Here is a 23,091-nt window from a genome sequence, read left to right as displayed (position 1 = left end):
CAGAGTTTTATTTTAAAATGAAACCATAATAACAAGTCCTTATTACAAGGCTTTTTGGACAAAATCTACATCAAACAGGTGTAAATGCATTTTTTAAAAAAGCTTAATCATGTTTTCTGTTTACTCTGGAACTAGATCTAGAATTGGCTGTTTCACGTAATTAAAGCTTGATAGTATCTATGTAGGGAAGGGGAATTTCCCCACCCCTTTGAAATTAGAATTTTTTATTGTTTTTTTCTTAATAGATTAGTTTAAAAATAAAATGTTTTATGTCATGTCAAATTGCAAATATGTTTTTTAAAAAGATATAGCTAAGTACATCAGCATAATTCCCTTAAGAAAAAGATCCCCCTTTCTAGTAGCTTCTAGGAAGTGCCTGAGTATAGCCTAAAAAAGACTGTCATTTAACAGTATGCTGCCTCTGAATAAAGAAGCTGTCTTTAGACCGAAATCCAGCACACCATTAATGAGCAACTTGAATCTGAGGACTGTATTCAGGGCAGCCATTGAGTGCTACTCCCTCAGCTAAGTGGTGGGTTATTGGTCAGAGCAGACTAATGTACAAGGAAGGAAAACTTACTCGATGTAATAGTGTGCACTTCTAAGCAGCATGCAGATCACCTTGATGGCTGTAGGGGACTGGTACTTGTTTCCCATTTACAGAAAGGGAATGGGACAAGACAGACCTTCCTGGGGATCAATGCTTCTTCATGGTTAATAGCAGTAGAAGTAATCTCCAAAGAGGAATGGGAGGAGGCTTCTCTTCCTCATTCCAGATATTTTGCGGTAAAAGTGTCTGTGTGTGTGTGTGTATGTGTGTGTTCATGGATATCTGTTGTGCATATACTCGTACACCTCCTGACATAACTATGATGTGGAAGCTGCTCGCTTTTGCTTTACACACTTTCCTAGGAGTAAGTCCAAATGGACCTAGCAGAAGGGATCAAGTAGAAATATCTAGGCTTGCATTAATAGGGGCAACAAACATAGCCATCAATGGGCTCTATCCTTCTTGGTATTCTATATTTGATCTGAGCTCAAAGACCAAGAAACAAGAAAACATTACAGCTTTTCCTAGTAACAAATTCCATAAGACAGGAAACAACTTTTAATTCATTTTACTTCATAAATGTTCCAGTCTACCTCCAGTCCATCTTAATTATCTTCCACTGTACCAATTGCATCTTATACTTAACTATTTCTCCAACATAGGAGAGAAGACATATTCCATTAAGCTCAGAACTAGGAGTTAAAGCTCTGTCTAAAAGAATCTTTACGCGTTCACCTAGATACTAGCCCCCTCAAGTGTACCATCCCATCTATAATTCAACACTTCTGTCCCATGTCAGGATGCTGGGATGTCGAGGAGATCACCTGTGACAAACTTTTATCATGTGATCAGATTTCCTTAATTTATGATAGTTTGGATGGTGAATATAGTTGCCAAAATAGCATTATCCCCATACAAGAAGGAAGTGGCAGATATACCCAGAAAAGAGCAATTAATTAATTAATTAATTGATTGAGAGGGGAAAACCTTGAAAGTTGGGGAGGGATCAGAACAGCTCAGTGAGATTAAGCAGATCCTGTGTTGGGGGAGACCACCTCTCTGCAATCATAAGCCAAATATTTTGGGTGGCCAAAAGTAACAGGAGGTGTGACAATGAGGTGGTGACATTACAGAAAGGGCAGAGATGGAATGTTTCCCCTTTTTTCACATTTTTAGGGGACTGAAGTTTAAAAAAAAAAATAGGTGTTTTAAGCACATTGGAGGCTGAACAGGCTTAATTTCTTGCCAGAACTCAGACAGATATTTATTATTTTCCGGTAGCTTTGTCACTGCAGCACAATTTGTTAGTTGTTTACAGATCTCTTAATTAAAGAAGTATCTGAGAAGTACCAAGAATAGCAGTAATAAACTTGATGAACTGCATTCCACAGATTCCTGAATTATAAATAGATTATTCTTCATTTTTTTCCTTTCTAAAACAAAGATTATATTAGAAAGGAAAAAAGGGAAAACCCATAGACAGACAGTTCCTTTTTTTTGTTCCCATCTTTAAATACTTTCCACTCTCTCAGTTTAACATTTGGGTAGATTTGGTGCCTAAATAGGCGTTTCCTTTCTCAGCCTCCTTGCATTGTTTCCCGGATTTCCATTTTTCGGATCTCAGAGACGCAAAGTTGCTCATGAGCGTGCCTTTTGCCTGGTGGATTTGTGGCTGGTTCTATAGCAACAAACAAAAGCGTGAGTCAGAAACTGGCAGGGAGCTATAAACACATATTTTTTCCTGACATTGCCCAGAGTTTGCTTAATTTCTGTGGCGTGCTGTTGCTACATCACAGCCACTTAAGTGGAGTCTGTTCACACTTTTGAATTATGGGTGTGTTTCAGAAAATAGTGCTGACCCTGGTAATAGATACACTCTGTGTTGGATCCACAGAAGCTTAGACGATCATCTTTTTATTAGTCCTTAAGAGTGCTGCAAAATCTTACATTGCTTTTGCTAGAATAGATGAAGGCCCTTACTGGGGCCGGGCAGTGCCCTGGATTCAATCTCTAAAACAGGCCTAAACAACATGCAGTCCCCCAAGCAGGCTGCCAGCGCTTTTTAAAAAGTCAATAAATTCACCATCGCGGTTGCCGCCAGCTCAAAAGATGCACAGCCAAGCAGCTCCAACGCCTCGCCGCTGCTGCCAACTCCAGCACTGTCACAACTTCGCTAGACACCAAACAGCAGACTGGTGCTCCAGGTATTCCTTTTCGGCCTATGATCATTTTTAATTCATCAACATGGCCTTTTTCGCTCTACACGTTGTGCAAGCCTGCTGTAGAAAGTGATTCAGAGCACATGGGAATGCAAACATAACACTCACCTGAACACCTTAAAGCAGCTACTGGTGATCCCAGGAAAAAGACATGGCTACGTTTCCACCTCTCCATTCTCTAGAGCAGTGTTTCTCAACCTTGGCAGCTTTCATATGTGTGGACTTCAACTCCCAGAATTCCTCAGCCAGTAAGGCTGGCTGGGGAATTCTGGGAGCTGAAGTCCACACATATGAAAGCTGACAAGGTTGAGAAACACTGCTCTAGAGTACTTTTGGGCAATCAGATCTGCATAGCCCTAAAAGTTCCACGGGAATAAGCTGAACCTGCTGCATCTTTCTGTCCTGAGGTTATTAAAAGCATGAGCTGAGAGCCTAGCCACTGTGGATTAGTGTGTTAATGCAATTCAGAATTTTGTACAGCACACAAACCCAGCTACAAGCTTCTGGATTTGACAGAACAGGGAAATACGACTAAACATGTACTACAAACCAGAACTGGAAACAAGATTCCAAACAAGGCTTCAGGTTCACAGGAAGCATTTTAACCCACCTTTGGGTATGCACATCAGAGGAATTATTAGACTAGTAGTGTCTACAACAAGAATTTTAAGTAGGTCACAGTCCAGATGTAGCTGCTTGAGTTTTCTCTGCAGTACCACCTTGTCACTGGATCTCTCTGCACAAGGAAGCTGACACTGTGTGGCCGTTTATCATTTAGGAAATTTGTTTAGGACCTTTAGATGTGTGCATATATGAATTTCACTGAGTGTTTTTGTGTCTGGCATGCGGAGTAAGCTTTGTCATACTGCAAGATATGAATCATAATTCTTGGTTGTTACGGTTTTCTGATTCTTTGTCAAGAACTGTCTTTAGAACCTTCTTTCTATTTGGCAGTTTATATATTTATTTGAAGTTTTTCATTATTTGCCAATTGGAGAGTTTTACTGCGATGTAGATTGAATTTATTGAGATAAACTTTTTTAATTAAAAGAAAAACTATAGGAGGACCAACACACCTGCAAGATGAAAAGTTCTCCTTGCCATCACAAATGTCATGGTAGATCATGTTTCATTTAAAAAAAAAAAGGCCCATTTCTTTAGAGCAGTGTTTCTCAATTCTGGGAGTTGATGTCCACACATCTTAAAGCTGTCAAGGTTGAGAAACACTGCTTTACAGTCAAAGGGCTTGGCTAGCCTAAGATCAACTAACCCTACACTGAAGAAACAAACGCTGCCATCTGCCTACAGCTCCCACTCGAGACTCTGGCTTAGTGTTGCTGTCCCCATGGTTCCCAACTATTGCTAGTTTTGTACCCTTCTCCTTCCGTATTGCAGCTCTCCCATTTACTGGGTGGAGTTGCAGATGAAAGTCAGTGATGGCCGTACCAGGCAGGAACCCCTGAGTCAGGGCTGCCAGGTGCTCACATTCTTTCCACCACCCCCCACCACAGACAAGCAACCTACCTGATCCTTGGGGCTGGATCATTGGCAGCAGGCAATGAACATTTTGAGCCCCACCCACTTTACCACTCAGCCCCTCCCTGCAAATTTAAATGCATCTGGTGGCCACCAAAAGGTTGCTGCTCCTGAGCTTACTTCTTCCTAAATATACTTTGGAATCATGTGTATTTTGAGGTGGGGTAGAAATGCATCTGCTTTGGCTTTATTGGCTTATTTGATAAATGTGGGGGAAGAGAACAAGCAATGAAACAGCAAAGAAATGGTTCTCATAGTGCTGGATTTATTGGGAGTGACTAATCCACCCACCAGTTGATCGTCATCTTTTCCCTGCATTTGTTTATAGACTTGGTGCCATTGGTCCCTAATCCTTCCAAAGCATCTAGCAGACTGAAGCCTTCTTTAGAAATTTAGCACAGAAGCTTCAGGATTTCTTTTTTTTAAATACAAGGAATAGAACCGTTTCAATTTGATAACACTTCAACCAAGTTCTGCCTCTGCCAATTTGTGATTTAGCAAAGCAAAATGCAGTAAGAAATGTTAGAAATAATTAAGACTTTAACCATCTCTGAATCCACAGTAAAATGAGCTGAACAGATAAGCGTGTTTCTTTCCAGTACTATAAAATGTTTCACCTGTTCATTCCTGCTAAAAGCCTCCCAAACAAGTTAAACTGGTTTAGTTTTGGCCTATCCTAAATGCCCTATGTGTGCTCCAAAAATCTGGACAACCACTGGATTGTTGCTGTTGCTTTTGCAACCCACATATTGTTGCGCTACTAAATGTAGCATGCTATGGAAGCAGCCCACCTGAGAGTGATCAAACCTCTTGGATTAGTTGCCTGCTTGGAATTTTTTAAAAATCAGAACAAGCACTTTTGTGAACACCTCATACCAACCTACAGTTATTGGCAAGTGGCCTACTTTAATTCTGGCAGGTGAAAAATTGTCTGGGCAGATCCAAGTCAAAGACTGATCAGTTTTCAAAGCTTTGTTTTCTACTTGGCACTATTTCTAAATTCCTACCTAACTTAGAGCGAGTCCTTTGCTTAAAGGAGCCCTTGGCAAAGTGCCATCTGGTTTCTTCCCCTTTCACCCCATCTCCCATCTTCATCAATGTGGAATTACTTGGAGGCAGGCCAGCCCTGCCAGTATGGAAGTAGAGTGGCCGCTACAGGAAATCAGTGCTGATGGCTGGGGAAGGGACAAAACCATGTGCCTTATCCTGAGCCCCCTAATCATACACATTCAGGTGCAACAAGTGATATTGTCTCGCAGCTGTTCAATAGCTACTCTGATCAGCTGTTATGCGTAAAATAGAAGGAGGTATCCTGTTGTCCACCTTAATCACCAAAATACTTTGAAGTACCTAAAGAAAGAAACAGGCAGCTGGAAAGCTAATACAGTACTTTAAATTCCGCACAATGCCCTGCAGTGCCTTGTGGTCCCAGAGCATTCTGACAAACATTAACTGGTGACTGCAAGCTGAGCCACCTGCCACAAAGATCCAGTAGGAGTGCCAGATAGTACAATTGTTGGCTGTCTTCAGAACAAGCCTGCACGGCTTCTGAGCTACCTTGTACATACAGCAGCCAACCAGATGTTCTCAAGTATCTGCCTCCACACATTTTTGCAGTTCTAAACAAGAACTGGATTGAGCTTCACAATTGTGGCTGCACCAACCATTGCTGATGGACTGAATTCCCATTTACAGATCTCAGACTGGGCAAACCTGCTGTAGATGGCTTAAAAAGCATTTCCACATTTAATCAAATTTGCCGGAGGCACTTGGTCTTGAATAAGGCTATGCTTTCTCAACCTGCTTCTGACCACAGACACATGTGCGCTGTGGCCACTGCTGTGCCTTCAGAGCAGCTTTTAGGTGCAGACAACTGAAGGCGTGAGGCTTCTCTGCATGGAGTTTCAGCCTTTCGTGGCAAAAAAAAAAAAAGGCCCTATGATAATGTCCACTTCTCTTGCCAAACTCTTTGCAAGCCCCACTCTCAACTAGTTTATAGAGTCCAGAGCTATTAACTCCCTCTTTATTCTTTCCAACAAATAGAATGTGAGGGAAAAACATAATATAAAGGGGCTCAGGACTCCATCCTTCCATCAGCAGGATGATTCTCTGAAGCCAAAATTGGGTGGACCAAACTGGGCGTGAGAGAAGCAACCCTCAAACCAAAAATGGAATGTGAAAATGGTCCAGATCCAGTCAGGAGCTGTAGAGAAGGATATGCAGAAAAACTTCCCCCAGTGCATCCCTGTGGGAGAAGCTGTTGGAGATGGCTTGGAATACTTCTGCCTGCTTAATGCTTAATTCTTTAATTAATTGATTAATTAATTATTAATGCTTGAGCTCCCCATCTCCCTTCTGGCTTTGTGACCCAGAGAAGCTGCTCTGAAGAGTTTGGAAAGGAGTTCAGAAGCCCTGTGGGACATGCTTGCCTGACCTTGTTTTAGGTTGCTTTTGTTTGTGTCTGCGTCAGCCAGCTTGATATGGCCATCAAAGTTAATATGGGGATTAATATTTTAGGTACAAGAAGTGCTAGAAAATGTAATGTAGAGGACTATCATTCATTTACTGTTGGCACATGTATTTATTTTAAGAAATTAAGAATGCGAGTTTAGGCCAGGACAAAGATTGGGAGCAAGCATTGGCTCTCTTTTTCTCCCTGAAGAGCGGCGTCAAATGTTCTTAGATCAGCGTTTTTCAAACTTGGCAACATGCTGGCTGGGGAATTCTGGGAGTTGAAGTCCACACATCTTACAGTTGCCAAATCTGAAAAACACTGATCTTAGAAGTTCTTGTTAGCCACTTAAATAGAATGAGGTCATTCTGAATTGCATAACACCATTCTTCAACATTTCTGCTAAATTAAGGGATTTAATTTTTAATTTTATGACATAGACCAAGCCCATTCCTTCACCAGTTCACTTAGGAATGTGTTATGATGAGATTGGTATTCTTTTGAATTGGTAATTAATGTTTTATGAAAGCATGTAAGCCCCAATTCAGAATTTAAACACAAAGTATACATGAGATCATAAATCAAAAAGGAATTATAATTATATTAACTGTGTGTGAACATTCACATAGTATAATTACATGGTCACACACACAGACATATGTTTTCAAAGGCAGTTTATTAAAGGCTGTGCATATTGTTTGGACAATATATAAAATACGTTAGGAAATTTTTCATATTGCCCAGAGAATGCACAAACTGCTGTCAAGATATGCATGTTTGATAAGGCTTGCTAGAAATTATTAAAGCTAAGCAGAGCTAAGAAGCGATGTTTAGTTTCAGTTATGCTTTCAGTGAAGCACCCTTCAAAGCTGCTTCAGGAGGCCATGTGCAAACATGCACACACGTATAGATGCACACTGGCTTCTGAAAGCTAAGCAGCTGCATTGACTCACTTCACCTCACTTCTGAGGCCTCCTACAACAGTGAGTAGTTAAAAGACGTATCTGTGTGTGGGGACGCAAAAAGGCGACATAGTGGAAACCATGTTATCTCCTCACCTCAGAAAGGAGAATTGTGTCATCTTTGCAGCATGAAGTCCTTCACTGAGACAAAGCCTACTCACCCAAGGCCTAAATGTTATACATATTAACCTGGAAATGTGCACTAAAAACTGAATATTATTTTTGATGTAATGTTTTCATGTTTTTGTTTGTTTTAAATTACAATCACCTGTATTTTCACCAAAGCCATTTTCCTTTCAGAACTAGGCTACCCCACAAACTAAATCTTGATATATTAAGAATTGTAGTAGCTGGTGAGCTTCTTTGTTTCTTGATTAGTGCTCTTATTACATTGTTTTATGGAATTCTTTATTTTCTTGGTTGTCTATATTTTTTATTTCATTTCAAAATATAATTCCATGTCCAAATGAGGAGAAAGGCAGAATTTTGACAAAATCTGGACATAATTCATACATCTCATTAAATAAAGTTCCTGTTGTTGTGTGAATGGATTTGAGTATGAAAATAAATCCATACATTCCCTTCAGAGGGCCATAACTACCGGAAGTGCCACAGAAGCATTGCTCCCCAACCTGGTGCCGCATTCATCATCCCTTATCAGCAAGGCCAGAAGTATAGATTTCTTCCCTGAATTGTTTGGCATCAATTTAAAAAAGAAAAGAAAGTAACACTCGATTCAGCAAAGGAGTACATGCATATAAAGCGAGGTTCTGACTTATATCTGAAACAAGGTGGCAGCTGGTCATAAGGTGCTGGGCAGTCAATGATGGTATCAATCAGGGGGTTAGAAGTGTGGGCTGGACTGAGTTTTCCCTGCCTTATCCTTTCTGGTTTCCTAATCAACACTACTGCCAGTTTTCTGAAGAAGAATATACATAAGTTTAGTTTATTTGTGTGGAGCTAGCTGGATATGGATGTAGCTCTCTCCAGCTTTTACATTTTCCTATGGCGATCTAATGAGAAACATGCAGGCAATTCTTTGTCCAGCTGCTCACCAAGAATTAAATCTGGTTTTATTCTATTGGACAGTGAGCATATGATGGGATAATTACCTGGATTGTACCAGATTTTACCATTTTACCATCTGGTAAGCATCTGGTTCTTTAAAAAATTAATAAAGACTAAACATTGTTTAATCAAAGATTACCAAAAGCAAATGCTGTTTTCTCAGAAAAATATACTGATAGTAGTCTTACTGTTTGCTGTTCCGGAGTATCTTTGTTCCATCATCACACACCCTCCTTAGGGCTGAGTTCAAGTTTAAAAAGGCAGTCAGCTTATAGTAAGAAAATGGCAAGAAGCTTCCAGACAACATTTTCAATTAACCTCCATGCTCAAGAGCACACAGATATCCATTTTAATACATCATGGTTACTTGCAAGGCTGGGGACTGGGTTGAGGCTTGTCGATGTTTGTTGCAGCCCTTTGCCTTGCAGGTGCTGGTGCCATGAGCACCCTTGCCAGGGCTCTGCCAGCCTGCTCGGCTCTGAGAAACGTTCCTGTCCTCGGGACTTACCAACCTCCTGGGCCCTCCAGCTGTACTGCCGGACACAATTGGCCTTCTTCTTGTTCCTTGGCTCTCTTTGGACCTTCACTTTGGTTCGCTTCTCTTCCTCTTTCTGCATTTCCCTCTCCATGTGCCACCTCCTGCCATCCCAAGCCCTTTTAAAGCTGGCTTGGCTCATTTCTGAGGGTGGGGCCGTTAAAGGTCAATGGGGAAGGAGGGATGTGGGCTGCTGGACATCCTTCTTTCCCAGGCTGATGGGCACAGTTGCAATTTTGAGAGGATTTCGTGTGTAGTCTCACATAATGGCTGCCCAAGGAGACCAGGCCAGTCCCAAAGCACTGATATACCACAATGGGGTGGGGTTGAGGTAGACCTCAATTATTCAAATTTGTTTCACTAATTTTTTATTCAGAAAGAAAAAGAAACATGCAATTCTGCATATACACCGTCTAAGACTTTCAATTTTTTTACCTGCATCTTCCTTTGCATTATCTGTGCTGACCGAGTGACAGTGTTTTCTCTTTGTATCAGAAAGCTTAATCTTATTTTCAATAACTCTTTTTTAAATTTTTATTTAATATCTTTATTTTTTTCTCTTTTTTCCTAACAAAACAGTCTTTAATCTTACCAAAAAAAAAAAAGAAACTGAAAAAAATTAAATAAGTCTTTTAACAGTTAACTCTTAAAACAACAGGACAGGACAGGATCATGGGGGGATGGGGAAAGAGGGTCACTTAACAATTATATTTGTTCTTAAGCCATTTCAAATTTAATTTCTTTAAGCAGTAAATTCTAAAAAAGAGCTACTACTATAAAAATTATAGGATTATAAAACAAAAATGTATGTTTTTTTCAGACAGGCTTGAATATGGACAGCTTTTTTTTCTATACATTAAGCACATACTTTCCTGACTGTATAAATAAGGCCTCTGTAGCCCCATATATACATTTGGTTTAAGCAATGTTGGTTTTTGTTACTATACGTGTCATATTTTTGCAAACAATGATGCTATTAATAGGAATTTTACATAGTGGCTTGCTTAGAAACATTATTTTATCAGTAAAAGCATCAACTTCGTATTGACTCCTCAGCTGTCAATCATTTAGGACTAGACTTCAATCTAATTTCTTGAATCCTATCAAGGTTTCCTTCAGTTTAGCTAGCAACATCTAGTAAGCTAATATTTAGGCAAAAGGCACTTCTTTAGGATGAGGAAGAATAATTGAAAGTGGGGATGAGACCAAAATGGCTGGACTGAGGTCAACTTTCTTTGGAGACGAGCTTAACAGGAGAAAAATATGGAAAGCTGGATTAAGGGAAAGCTTCAAAGGAACACTGAGGGAGATGAAGTCAGGACAGGCCAAGAAGAGAATCAGGAGCTGCTTTCAGGGAAAGGCGCTGGATTTGCAGTCATTCCATCTTCTGTAAGATTGCACTGTAGGATGGAGTTTTTGTCAACTTTAAGTACAGTGGTACCTCGGGATACGAACGCCTCTCCTAACGAACATTTCAGGTTACGACCAGCTTCGGCAGGAAAAATTTACCTCGGGATACGAACCGGATACGCGGCCATTTTCCCTGCTGCCACGCGGTCGCGGATTCCTGTGGGCGAGGTCACGGTAGCAAGGAGACGTTCGGTGAGGCTTGTGGTGTGGAAATTGCCTCGGGTTGCGACCAACTCGGGATACGCCCAGAGTCACGGAACGGATTAAGTTCGTATCCCGAGGTACCACTGTATTAAGTCCCCAGTGCAAGGGAAAAACATAGCATGGGCAAAACAGAGCCCCATTTCAATATCTACTTCAGAGATGCTGTGTATCTGCACAAAAGAGATGACTCAGCAAACATCTTTAACTACTTGTGAAACAATAAAAAATGTGTCTGGTGTGAATTTATCTAGATGTCTGATGTATCTATTTGATCTAGACAAGTGAAGTCATCTCCCTCACATGACAAAGCCAGTCAATATTCGGTTGTTTGATGTATTCCAGATATACAGTATAGCAAAAAAGAAATCATGAATGGAGAGGAAACTGAAGGACAAAAGATGGAAACTGAAGTTTCATTGATGCAGTTTGCCAAGTGTTAGACTAGTATGTCTAAAAATAACAGGCTCGTCATTCTGGGCAACTTCAACGCTAGGGTGGGGACAGACAGCAACAACTGGGATGGAGTCCTCGGGGGACATGGGGTGGGAAAACTAAATAGTAGTGGCCTGCTGCTTCTGAGAAAATGTGCCAAGTACAACCTGTGCATTGCTAACACGATGTTCAGACCTGCAAACAAGTACAAAACTACCTGGATGCATCTCAGGTCCAAACACTGGCATGTACTTGACTATGTCATAGTACATCAGTGTGACCTTAAAGATGTCACCCTCACCTGAGCCATGCGAAATGCTGAATGCTGAACAGATCACATGTTGGTCCAGTCACTCTTCAACCTCCACATAGCCCCTTTACATCATAAGCAACCAAGGACTGTCAGAAAGTCATTCAACATCAGCAGCCTGCAAGACCCAAGCCAAGTCCAACTCTCCTCCAATTTACCACTTGTAGGAACCTGTTCTGAAAAGTGGATGCAGTTTAAAGATGTTATCATTCAGACTGCAACAACTGTACTTGGACTGAACACTCGGGCACATCAAGACTGGTTTGATGAAAACCATGAGACCATTTCAGCAGCCGTCCAGGCCAAGAACTATGCAGACTGACAGAATGATCCATCATCATTCTCATCAGAAAGACTTTAAGCACCTGCAGTCCAAAGTATAGATGGAACTGCGAGAAATGCAGGACGAGTGGTGGCAGAGAAAGGCTGAGCAGGTGGAACACTATGCAGACATGCATGCCACCAGAAAGTTCTTCAGTGCCATAAAGTCAATTTACGGTCCTTCTAAATCAGGATGCTCCCCCCTGCTGTCATCTGATGGGTCAAGCCTGATCAAAGACCAGGAAGGACTGAAAAACTGCTGGGCTGAACACTTTTGCAGCCTACTCAGTAGGCTGTCCACAGTTGATCATGATGTCTTTCAGCAGATTCCTCAGCTGCCAGTCTTGGATGCCCTAGATCTGCCTCCCTCTACCGATGAGATCAAGAAAGTGATCTCACAGATGAGCTCAAATAAAGCAACAGGACAGGGTGGCATTACTGCTGAGATCTACAAAGTATTAGACCCAAATGCCTTACAGGCATTCCAAGACATCTTAGAAGACATTTGGTCCACAGAAGAAATGCCTGATGATTTCCACATTGCCCTCATTGTAGCTCTCTACAAAAATAAAGGAAACAAATCAGACTGCGGAAACTACAGGGGTATCTCACTGCTGTCCATTGCAGGCAAGATCTTTGCCCGCATTCTCCTGAACAAATTTGTCATTGTCTTAGAAAGGAACCTCCCAGAGGCACAGTATGGCTTTCAGCCAGAACAGAGTACAGCAGACATGATATTTGCCATGAGGCAAGTCCAGGAGAAGTGCATCAAACAGAACAAGCCTCTTTATTCTGTCTTCATTGAACTGACAAAGGTATTTGACACTGTAAACAGGGAGGCTCTCTGGATCATCTTGAGATGTTATGGATGCCTGAGGAAATTCGTGAAGTTAATTCAGCTACTCCACAATGGAATGACAGGACAAGTTCTTTACAATGATTGATATATCAGCTGCATTTGCCATTTCCAATGGGGTAAAACAGGGTTGTGTGCTAGCTCCAATCCTGTTCAATCTGTTCTTCGCTTGCATGTTGTCATGTGCTGTCCAGGGTCTGAAGGAGGGAATGTACATCAGGTACCAATTGGATGGCTCTGACTTTGACCTTTGCTGCTTGAACACACGGATGAAGTGCCTCCATACAGTTATCCAAGAAACCTCCTTGCTGATGACTGTGCACTCCTGGCACAAAAAGACAGTGATCTACAAACTCTGAACAAATTCTCAGACGCTGCTATGCTCTTCAGCCTGACTATGAGGCTGAACAAGATTGAAGTACTTTACCAACCCATGCCAAACTCCAACCCCTAGAACCAAAAATCACTGTTGACAACACCCAGCTGACAAATGTAAACAGCTTCAAATACTTGGGAAGCATCATCTCGAGCAATGGTCTTTGGACAAAGAAATTGACTCCAAAATCAGCAAGGACAGCCAGGCACTGGGGCAGCTACATACTAGAGTGCTCAATCAACACAATATCTGTATTTCCACAAAACTGAAACTCTACAAAGGTGTGGTTATCCCTTCTCTCCTATATGGATGTGAGTCCTGGACTCTGTACCGAAGATTCATCAAACAACTGGAGAAATTTCACATGTGCACTCTCCGCTCCATCCTTGGCATTCATTGGCAAGACTGTGTCTCCAACCTGGAGGTCTTGGATCATGTGGAGTCCGCCAGCATTGAGTCTCTGATTATCAGAGCCCAGATGCGGTTGGTGGGACACATCATCAGAATGGATGACCACCATATGCCTCACCAGTTGCTCTATAGTATACTGGAGTCTGGGAAGGGACCTCGAGGTCAACCATACAAGCACTACAAAGACACTGTGAAAGACACCCTACTCCATTGTGACATCCAGCCAAGGGAACTAGAAGCTGCAGCTGCTGACAGAACCCACTGATGAGCCCTGTGCTATGAAGCATCTACCGGCTTTGAAGACAGGTGCCACCAAAAACTGATAGAAAATCATGAGTAGCATCACAGATAACACCCACAGTTACTACAACAGTGGACTTCCAGTGCCCCCATTGTGCTAGACTTTGCACTTCCAGACTGGGACTGCAGAACCACCTCCATATCCACAGATGAACTGCACAACAGCGTGTATTCTTCGAACCTGAAGGCTACCATATAGACCTGTGTGTGTACAGTGTACATGTTGTATAAGCAACAAATTATATCTCACAAATAAAATACTGTGTTCTATAGTGTGTTGTTTGGTTCTGTCAGTAGGTGGCAGTGTTTAAAGTTATTCTGTGTTTAAGTCTTTATGATATGATGCATGTCCTCCTCATTCACATTCTGTAAAGAATAAAGTGTCAGCCATGTTTGAAGTATCCTCCTGACAGGAAAGTGTCCTGACTGAAGCAGCATTTCCAGATATCAAAACACTCTGCTAACACCAAGTCTTCACGCTTCAGAGATATTTAAGATTCTGAAATACTTATATAAAAAGCATAGGCAACATTTTTGGACTGGCAGACATGTTTGGAATATTTAGAACTTTTTCGAAATAGCTGTTATGGTGGTTGGGGGGAGGGGCTTTCCTATTGCATCCAACCTGTCATAAAACACTTGTTTTCAGAAAAACAGACTGGGGAGGTTAATTCCCATTATTCTCTCTTTTTATTTTAATTGAGAGTTTTTACATACATAAAAGATAAATGTAAAGAAAGAATATAAAGAAAAGAGAAAAGAAATAAGAAAAAGAGGGAAAAATAGTGTGAAGAGCAATGCAAAGAAAGAAAGAAGAAAAACTAAAGGAACATCAGAAAAAAATGACTTCTGACCTTCTTTTCAACAGTTATAAACAAACTCATTATCCCTCCTCCCTCTTTAACACTACAAAAGTCCTTTCAGCCTCTTATTTCATCCTTTTTCAATCATCAAATCCATAAATCATCACTTCACTTTTTTCCATTTTCAGGAAAAAGTCCATAAAAGGTTTCCAGTCTTTTATAAAACTACTAGTTTTATCTCTGACCAAACAGGTCAGTTTTGCCCTTTCTGCCAGTTCTGTCATCTTTGCAGTCCATTCCTCCACTGTGGGAATTTCAGTATTCTTCCATCGCTGTGCATATAATAATCTTGCTGCAGTCACCATATATAAAATCAAACTTCCATGAGTCTTTTCTAATTGGCTATCCATAAGTCCCAATAGAAAAAGTTCTGGCGTTTTCTCCATGTTAATCTTTAGAATTCTTTGTATCATTGTATGTACTTGTATCCAGATTTTTTTTAGCTTTTTCATAAGTAATTCCCATTATTCTCCATAGCCAACCCCTCACCTGTGATTCCAGCTTTCTTTCCTTTCTGAGCAAGAAAAGACAGAAAGCAGGACACACATCCAACAAAGCCTTGGCCTTCATCTCCTTATCTTTTCATGTTGTAAGAATGGCCGTACTGTCTCTGTGGGACTTAGAGGTACTCACAAGAGACTCTGCCACTGTAGAGAAGTTGGCCCCGCCATATCAGTTTGGCCATTCACACCCCACTGCATGCTTCACACCCTTCTCAACATGAGCTTTTTCTCATGCACCCCTTTCTCTGGCATTAATGCTCCTCATCTACCAGCCTGTAGCCAATGAATCTTCTTAGAGCCATACTTTTCAACGAAGCCCAAGAATCTTCTCTAAGCCTTGTCTCGAGCACTTTTTTCCAAGTGACACTTAAAAAGGCAGTAGGAAGAGGCACATGGCTGGGAGCAATTGAGCAGAGCTCACACAGTTGAAGGGAGTAGAGCTCACTCGATGTGGTTCGGAGGACCTGTATCAAAGCCAGTGGAGTAGCAAGCCATTCCAGAGAACTGCAGTCGTCAGAGATAATAAAATAGAGGGCAGTGGGTAAGTGCTTGGCCCCAATTTGCCATATGATCCAGACCACTGTTCAAAACTGCTGCTTCATTCCACCTAATGGAAATGTGGAAAGTTGGTACTTTGCTTTGTGGGATGACTACTTCCCCCACTTTTTAAAATTAAATTAACAGGGAAAAATGTTAAAAGTGAATGTGTATATCAATTGCAACTTGAGTTGTGTCACCTAGATAAAAAAACATTCCCAGGATTTAAGCACCCTTGTAGAGATTAGCAAAGGAATATTGTGACCATATCTGGAAATTGTGAGATATCCCCAAGTGTAGGGGGGGGGGGATGAAAAAGCAGTCATGAGTGCCTTTTGTCTTCTATCTTAAAATGTTAAGCCTCTTTGATTCATCGCCTATTGGGATGTCAGTCGAAGATTTAGCATGGCCTGGATCAAATTGTCTATATAATATTCCAAGAAGAACGTAGTTTTGGAAAGTAAATCTGTGACGAGTTTCCTTTTGGTAACAGGAGTCTAGAGTTCATGAAAACTTTGTGTACTATTATAATACAGCATTAACTAACCATTTCCATTTGTAATTGGATCTGAAAATTAAGAGCTCTGCAGAGAAAGTACAAGAGGTATTAAAGTAAACTGATGCTGATGACATCAAGTGAAATAACATTTTGGTTATTTATACTACAAAAGCAGAATATTTAGTAGATCAATGGCCAAAAATTGCTCAAGCTAAGTGGTGTAATTAGGGATAATAAAGCAATTATGCAAATCCATACATCTTCATTGCTACTCCATTCTATAATGTAGTATATCTAAATGGAAGGTAAAATTAAATATTGCAGATGTATGCTTTTATAAGATTTTTTTTAAAATAAAAATTAGCATATGTGTACTCTAAGAATACATTTCCACTCTCACCCTGGAAAGTGCTATGCTAAGTTTGCTATGTACCTTTATAAGAATTGCAATTTTCATCTGTACCCCGTTGTGTTTAGTGGGTGCACCTTTGAATTGAATAAAATCATTGCTCATGTGCACAAGCAACTGCACACAACCAAAGCTGGACAAGAGTACCTTAACTGTTGGGGGTATTATATTTTAGTAAGAGCAGTTGTGGATTTTTGAAATGGATAATATTTTCATATCCAAAGCTGATCGTGAAGGAGTCAGACAAAGCAAATTTGGAAATCTAAAGATGCATGAGCAAAACAGAAGTGAAGGAAAAGACCTGATGCTCCTTACTCTTATTTGTATTGCCTCCTCCTTAGGCTTAATCCTTGAGGGTTGTACTCTATAAGGAAAGAGGACATATCCCCCTCCTTGATCCTGGGTGGTAGATATCTAGGTTCATAAGTAGGGGTTTGGAAATTATTTCCCCATCTTGCCACTAAACCTGGTTGTAAGAGCTATTTACAAGATTTGTAATAGATCTACCAGCTCAGAAAATTTCAGGTAGCCAATGAATAGTAATAAACACTGTTGTAAAATTAAACAACCATACTGATGACCTAAAGTTTGTGTGAACAAGACCACTCTCCTAATGCCTACAATGTAATGCAAAGCACTAATTGATCATACTCTAATCAAGGCACAATTTCATGGAGAAAGATCAGTTGTAAGGTTCTTCAGGGCCTTGAAGAATCGCAGAGAGATGGTCTAATATAATGTGATTAAGATAACATTAGCTTCAACAAGTTTTTAGGGTGAGCTCTACTTGCTGCCTGACCCAAACTGGCCTCTTAATGTGGTACTGAGGAGCATGGAAGAACCTGCAGACTGATGAACATGGAAGAACCTGCAGAACATGGAAGAATCATCTCCCTTTGTACTCTTGAGGGGTCTTCTAAGATTTTACTTTTTTTTAATTTAGATTCTTTTATTTAAAAAAGGAAATGGGAAACAGGCATGGTACAAAACAAATTACTGGCCTTTATTATTATTATTTATTTCCAAAACAAGCTCTGGTTCTCACATGAGATTCATAGATGTTCTTAGAAAATAAAAGCAATGAGATGGCTGCAGCTCAGTGCTTTGCTTTGCAGTATGTCCACCTGTCTAGAAAAACAGGCAATGATAAGCTAAGTATGGTAGGGAACATCTAACTGGGGAAACCCTCGTAGCAAGTTCACCTTGTTTTAAATGAGCATTTAAACACCTGTTATGTTCCCTACAACAGCCATTTTGAGGAAGTTTCCACAATACGCTCTCAAATTCCAAATATATCTGATAACCCAAGGGGGTTGAGGACATCTGTTGTAGGTTGTAGAGAGATAAAAATCTGGGTCAGGACTACACCTTATGGTTACAAGTGCTATAGGCAAATACTAAAGTGAACTTCTAGGCCTACGACAAACAGAAGATCTCCCAGATCTGTAAGTTACTAAATATTATCCTGGCTGTTTAAATTTCCATCAAAATGAGTCATCAAGCATTTAGACTTTTATTAACAGCCTGATTTTCAAAGATACTAATCACAAGCTTTTGAAAATCAGAAATAAAACAAATCCCAGTTTGAGCATTTTACTGCTTGTTAAGATTTGAACTAAAAAACTTTAGTCTATTTTTCTTCCTGCAAAGATTAGCAAAGTTTTCATTCTTTCATAAATCCTTGACAATTGGCATTTTGTCTCAGCTTTTTTTTTTTCACAAACATGATGAAATTAATTACTGTCACTGTTCCCAGTGGCCACTGGACTGCTTTCAAAACAAGGGAATAATTTTGCAAGCAAGTGTAGGAGTAATGACTGATCAGAGCATTTTAGCATCATAAGACTATGAAACATAGTTTCAAAGAGAGAAACTTAAGCTTTTTTTAAAAGCTGAAACAGAGCTGACTGGTTTGTTCTTATGGGGCAGGCATGAGCAACTCATGGGCTGGGTGTGTGGCCTCCAGCATTCCTTTTGAAGCCACTAGAATACCCCTCAGTAGATCAGGGTAACGACTAAAGCCTGTTTTAGAAAGGTGTGGCTTAAGACACCCTTTTTTAAAAACAGACATGCTTACCTTTTGTCTGGGGTAAAATCAGGGGGGGGGGGTTTCTTGGTTTTGAAGAGGAGGATTAAGAAGCAAAATGGTAACCTATGCTTTAGGCGCTCAATTTTATCCCTTTTTTATGTTTGTTTGTTCATCTCAAGAGATTTTTTTTAAAAAGCCCTATAAGGTAGGGGAAACATGCAGAGCATGGCTTCTGGAATTCTTTCCAACTGCTTCATCAACAGTGGCCATAGGAGGTGCCTGTATTTTATTTGGTGTAACATTATGTCTTGTGCCAGTGTGTGTGTGCGTGTGTGCATGCATTTCTGCTCTTCCCTTGCATTGTGTCTCTGTGTGCTTCTATGTATATATGCAGTGAAAAGCACAGGGTAGGCTGCATATGGTTACGGGGCTTAGAAAAGAACAATCAGCAACATTTGGAACCACAAACCAACTGCACCCCCCATTGGGTGACTTTTTCTGAATGATTTTTCAAGGCAGCCCCTGACTTGGCTTGACCCATTTTCAAACTCACTTTTTATTTTTCTTGTTCCTCTCCCCTCACCAAATCTGGTCTAAGTCCGTTCTGGTTTTAGAGAGAGATCTAGCTGACAGTCTCAAGCCTGCCTACCGAATTTGCTTCCAACATTCCCTTGAATTGGAAAAAATAAAAAGAGCCATCTCCAGCCACGAGAATGGCCACTGTCATATGGCCGCAGGGCCAGCGACTGTACCAGCATTATGAGATGATTATTCAGGCCCACATTCTGGCATGGAGCCAGTAGCTCTGCCCCTGCTTCTGAAGGTCCAAAGGTGTTTTGGATTTGTTTTCTCTAGAGTATTTTTACCAGTCATTGCTCAAAGAACACAGAGATGAAGTGACCGGTGATGGGTTTTCTACCTATACTGTATGTCCATTTTTATTATAAACAAAAATTAAATGTGTTAATATTATAGAATTAATTTTTTAGATTTCTTTCAAATGAAGGGGTACAATTTGACTATACCCAAACTGATTTATCTCTATCTCTATTAAACCAATGGTAATTCAAAGAGCTTAGCTTTGGCTGCTGGATGAAATTTCAAATCCTTATGATGTAAAAAAGGATTTAATGGTATCTACAAAATAATTGTCAAATCTCAAATGTCAAAAGGGTGGGTGAATAAGTATATTAGTAGTGAAAAATGGGGCTTCAGTGACCTGCATATCCCTCGCTGCTTCCTATGAGTAGTGGAACTAGAATAAATTGTGCAAAATTCAAAACTATATACAATAATATAATGTTTATTTATTACATTTATGCCTTGCCTCAGTCAAATACAGATTCTCAGATTACAGAATGAATCCACTTTGTTTAAATATATAGTTTTGGTTATATTGTACTGGCCTAACTTTGTTTCTTATACATCTCAATTATAATGAAGAGATAGGAAACAAGATAGGAAACAGCAGGAAGATATTTTTTTTTTCAATAAGATCTAGTATACAACTTGGCCTATTATTAATTTTTGGAAAGAATCCTTACATGCTTATTAGTGAGAATCCAAGATTTCATTTGTTGCCCAAATTTTGAATAAAGAATTAAGTAATATCGTACATTCTAATCTAGCCAAACCAAGAGGTCTATAAGATGTGTCCTCTGCACTTTGCCACTTCACAATGCTTGTGTATGTCTCATGAACTATTGACTGAAGGCATATTTTAATGAAAAATCATTACTGCACAACCATTAAATATCCATTGAGGGGCAGAATTAGTTGGCCACAACTACTACTAGATCAGCTATAATGCTTACATTTTAATTTTACATCAAGCTTTACTTTTTTTTTCACTGCTATAATAGATAAAACAATTGTTTGATGCTTTGTTTGATAATTCCAGCTTCAGGTAGACAGCTGAGACCTGAAGATACAGAGGCAGATGGTGAGGCCGATGCAGAAGACGATTCTGTAAGTAATCCAGACTGCTCTGTTAGTTTTAATTGAGAATTGCAAAGCTTCATCTCCTTTACAATAGAGCATCACAGAAGGAAGTCAAGCTTCATCTAATTAAATAATAAGCCAAATTAAACCATTCTTCTTCCTGAATTTAATCAGATTCTGCACTTGAAAGCCTCTGTTCAACCTGGCCCAAAATAGATCTTTAAAATAAAGATTAAGTTATTTATTTGAAACAAATGTTTAATGCTGTTAAGTATTAAAAATACATTTAAACATACTGCAATTTTACTGTTATTATAACAGTTTTAACGAGTTATGATTAACATTTGATTGTAACACAATAATATTCATTAATTGAAAATATTCAGAAATCATTATCAAGTTTTTATTAACTTGAACCAGAACAGTTTCAGTCCCAGATTAAACTAAACTAGATCCTTCTAAAAAAAAAAAAAAATCCATGGGCCATGTTAGCAGAGTATCTAACAGAGATGCATGATACATTTAGCAGAACACCTTGCTAGAAAGGGAGTTTTGTTTCTTCATTCAGTAAGGTATTGCTGTAAGACACTAACAACAAAATCCTATGTATTTTTACTTGGAAATAAGCCTCACTGTGTTAAATATAAGAATACACCTTAAAGGAGTTTAAATATTGTAAAACATGCCTCTCAGCAAATTAAGAAACCAGGAATTAAACAGAAAATATATTATGGTAAAGGAAAAATGGAAAGATAAGAATATCAGATTTGCAATTGCAGAATTATTCATCTAAGGGTATTTTCACTTCAGTGAATGGATGAACAACCACTGCAATGTCTTTGAAGTTCCCCAGAAGCTTTGTGTAGTCAGCTTATTTTATGTTCATGTATACTATGAGGATGCATCTTTATATTTGAATATAATATGCAAAGCAGATAATACATGCAGTTATGACTTGTGCATTCATCTACTGATTCCTCGTGGATATGATTGCTCAGATATGCATATGGAACAACCCTGGCAACAGGAACTTCCTGCTTTTCTGAGGTGGTGGATCATATGAAATTGGAAATGTATCAGTAACTGCCTTTTTCCTAAAAGGTAGTAGTGAAGATCATTCAAAAGCCAGTGTGAAAATTGTAAGGCACATCAGAAACCTTGACTGTATAAAGGTAAAGAGGATAAGGACATACAGGTGGTCCTCATTTAACGACCACTTGTTCAGCAACTGTTTGAACTTACGACAGTGCTGAACAAGTGATACTTATGACTGGTCCTTATACTTACGTCAGTTGCAGTGTCCCTGCAGTCACGCAATCATGAACAGCACCCGGCTTGCTATTATAATATCACAGCATCCCACAGTCACATGATCACCATTTGTGACTTCTTTGCTGGCTTCCTACAAGCAAAGTCAATGGGAAAGCCAGCAGGAGGTCACAAATGGCAGCCACATGACGTCCTTGCTTAACAACCTGTGGTGATTCAGTTAACAAGTGCTGGAATTTCCATTGCTAAGTGGTGCAGTCATATGACGTTATGATTTACAACCGCGTCACTTAGCAACAGAAATTCCGGTCCTAATTAATGCCATTAAGTGAGGATTACCTGGATTCTATCCATTTGGCTAATTTAATAAGAATTTGGCATTATGTATATCAGTATCCTACTGGATCAAATTAACGAGTGGTATAATCCACCATTTTGTTTCTCACATTGGACAATCGTTTTTTAAAGCCCATGAAATTCACATGAAAGCAAAAAACACCCTAGCTGCAGAATTGTATGTCGCTTCTAAATGTGGGTTCTCTACCATAATCCTCATATGAAACTCTTTTAGTTTTTACACTTTTCACTGAAGAGAAATTATTTTAAAATTTCCAACCTTATTCTTTCTGCACTGACAGCCTTCCTAGCACATAGGATTAAAATCCCAAATGTTGTTTTGCATGGTTTAGGAAATAAGAGGCAAGCTAATGGTGTTTCTCTTTCTCCATTTCTATAGATCAGTGAAGTGACAACTGAAAGTATACGACCTAGGCCACAAGGATCATCTCCAGTGTATGAGTATTGCATAGAAGATGAATATTTTAACAAAAAGGTAAGACTCAAAATGAAAGATTTCATAGTAAACATTTTAGTTATGGCAACAATCTGTAAGCCTTTGGAGGCGTTGACTCCATGATCGCTGCCTTCCTTAGCCCCTTTAACTTTAAGGGCAAAATTAATTGTTGATTGGCCAGTGAAACAGTCATTTCTTCCTTGCCTGTACACTCTACAAGAATATCCTTATTATGACTTGCATATGACACTATGATTCAGATACGAAAGGGAAAGCTGCAAAGGTGCTTAAAGTAATGGGAAATAA

General features: G+C 39.7%; 1 protein-coding gene across 1 annotated transcript in view; it reads left to right on the top strand.

Moving 5' to 3' along the window:
- The window catches only part of AHNAK2 (AHNAK nucleoprotein 2), a 72,813-nt gene that overhangs the window by 17,527 nt on the left and 32,195 nt on the right, over positions 1 to 23,091 (top strand). Inside the window, exons 2-3 of the mRNA XM_088149774.1 lie at positions 20,683 to 20,750; positions 22,729 to 22,824. The gene's annotated coding sequence lies outside the window, so the exon portion shown is untranslated. The remainder of the gene's footprint in view (positions 1 to 20,682; positions 20,751 to 22,728; positions 22,825 to 23,091) is intronic.

Source organism: Python bivittatus, unplaced genomic scaffold (assembly GCF_059951505.1).
Source record: "Python bivittatus isolate LINGU-HERP-01145 unplaced genomic scaffold, Pbiv_v1 ctg000580_np1212, whole genome shotgun sequence".
Taxonomy (NCBI): domain Eukaryota; kingdom Metazoa; phylum Chordata; class Lepidosauria; order Squamata; family Pythonidae; genus Python; species Python bivittatus.
The sequence above is the reverse complement of the archived record's forward strand: the minus strand, read 5'-3'. Positions and strand labels throughout refer to the sequence as shown.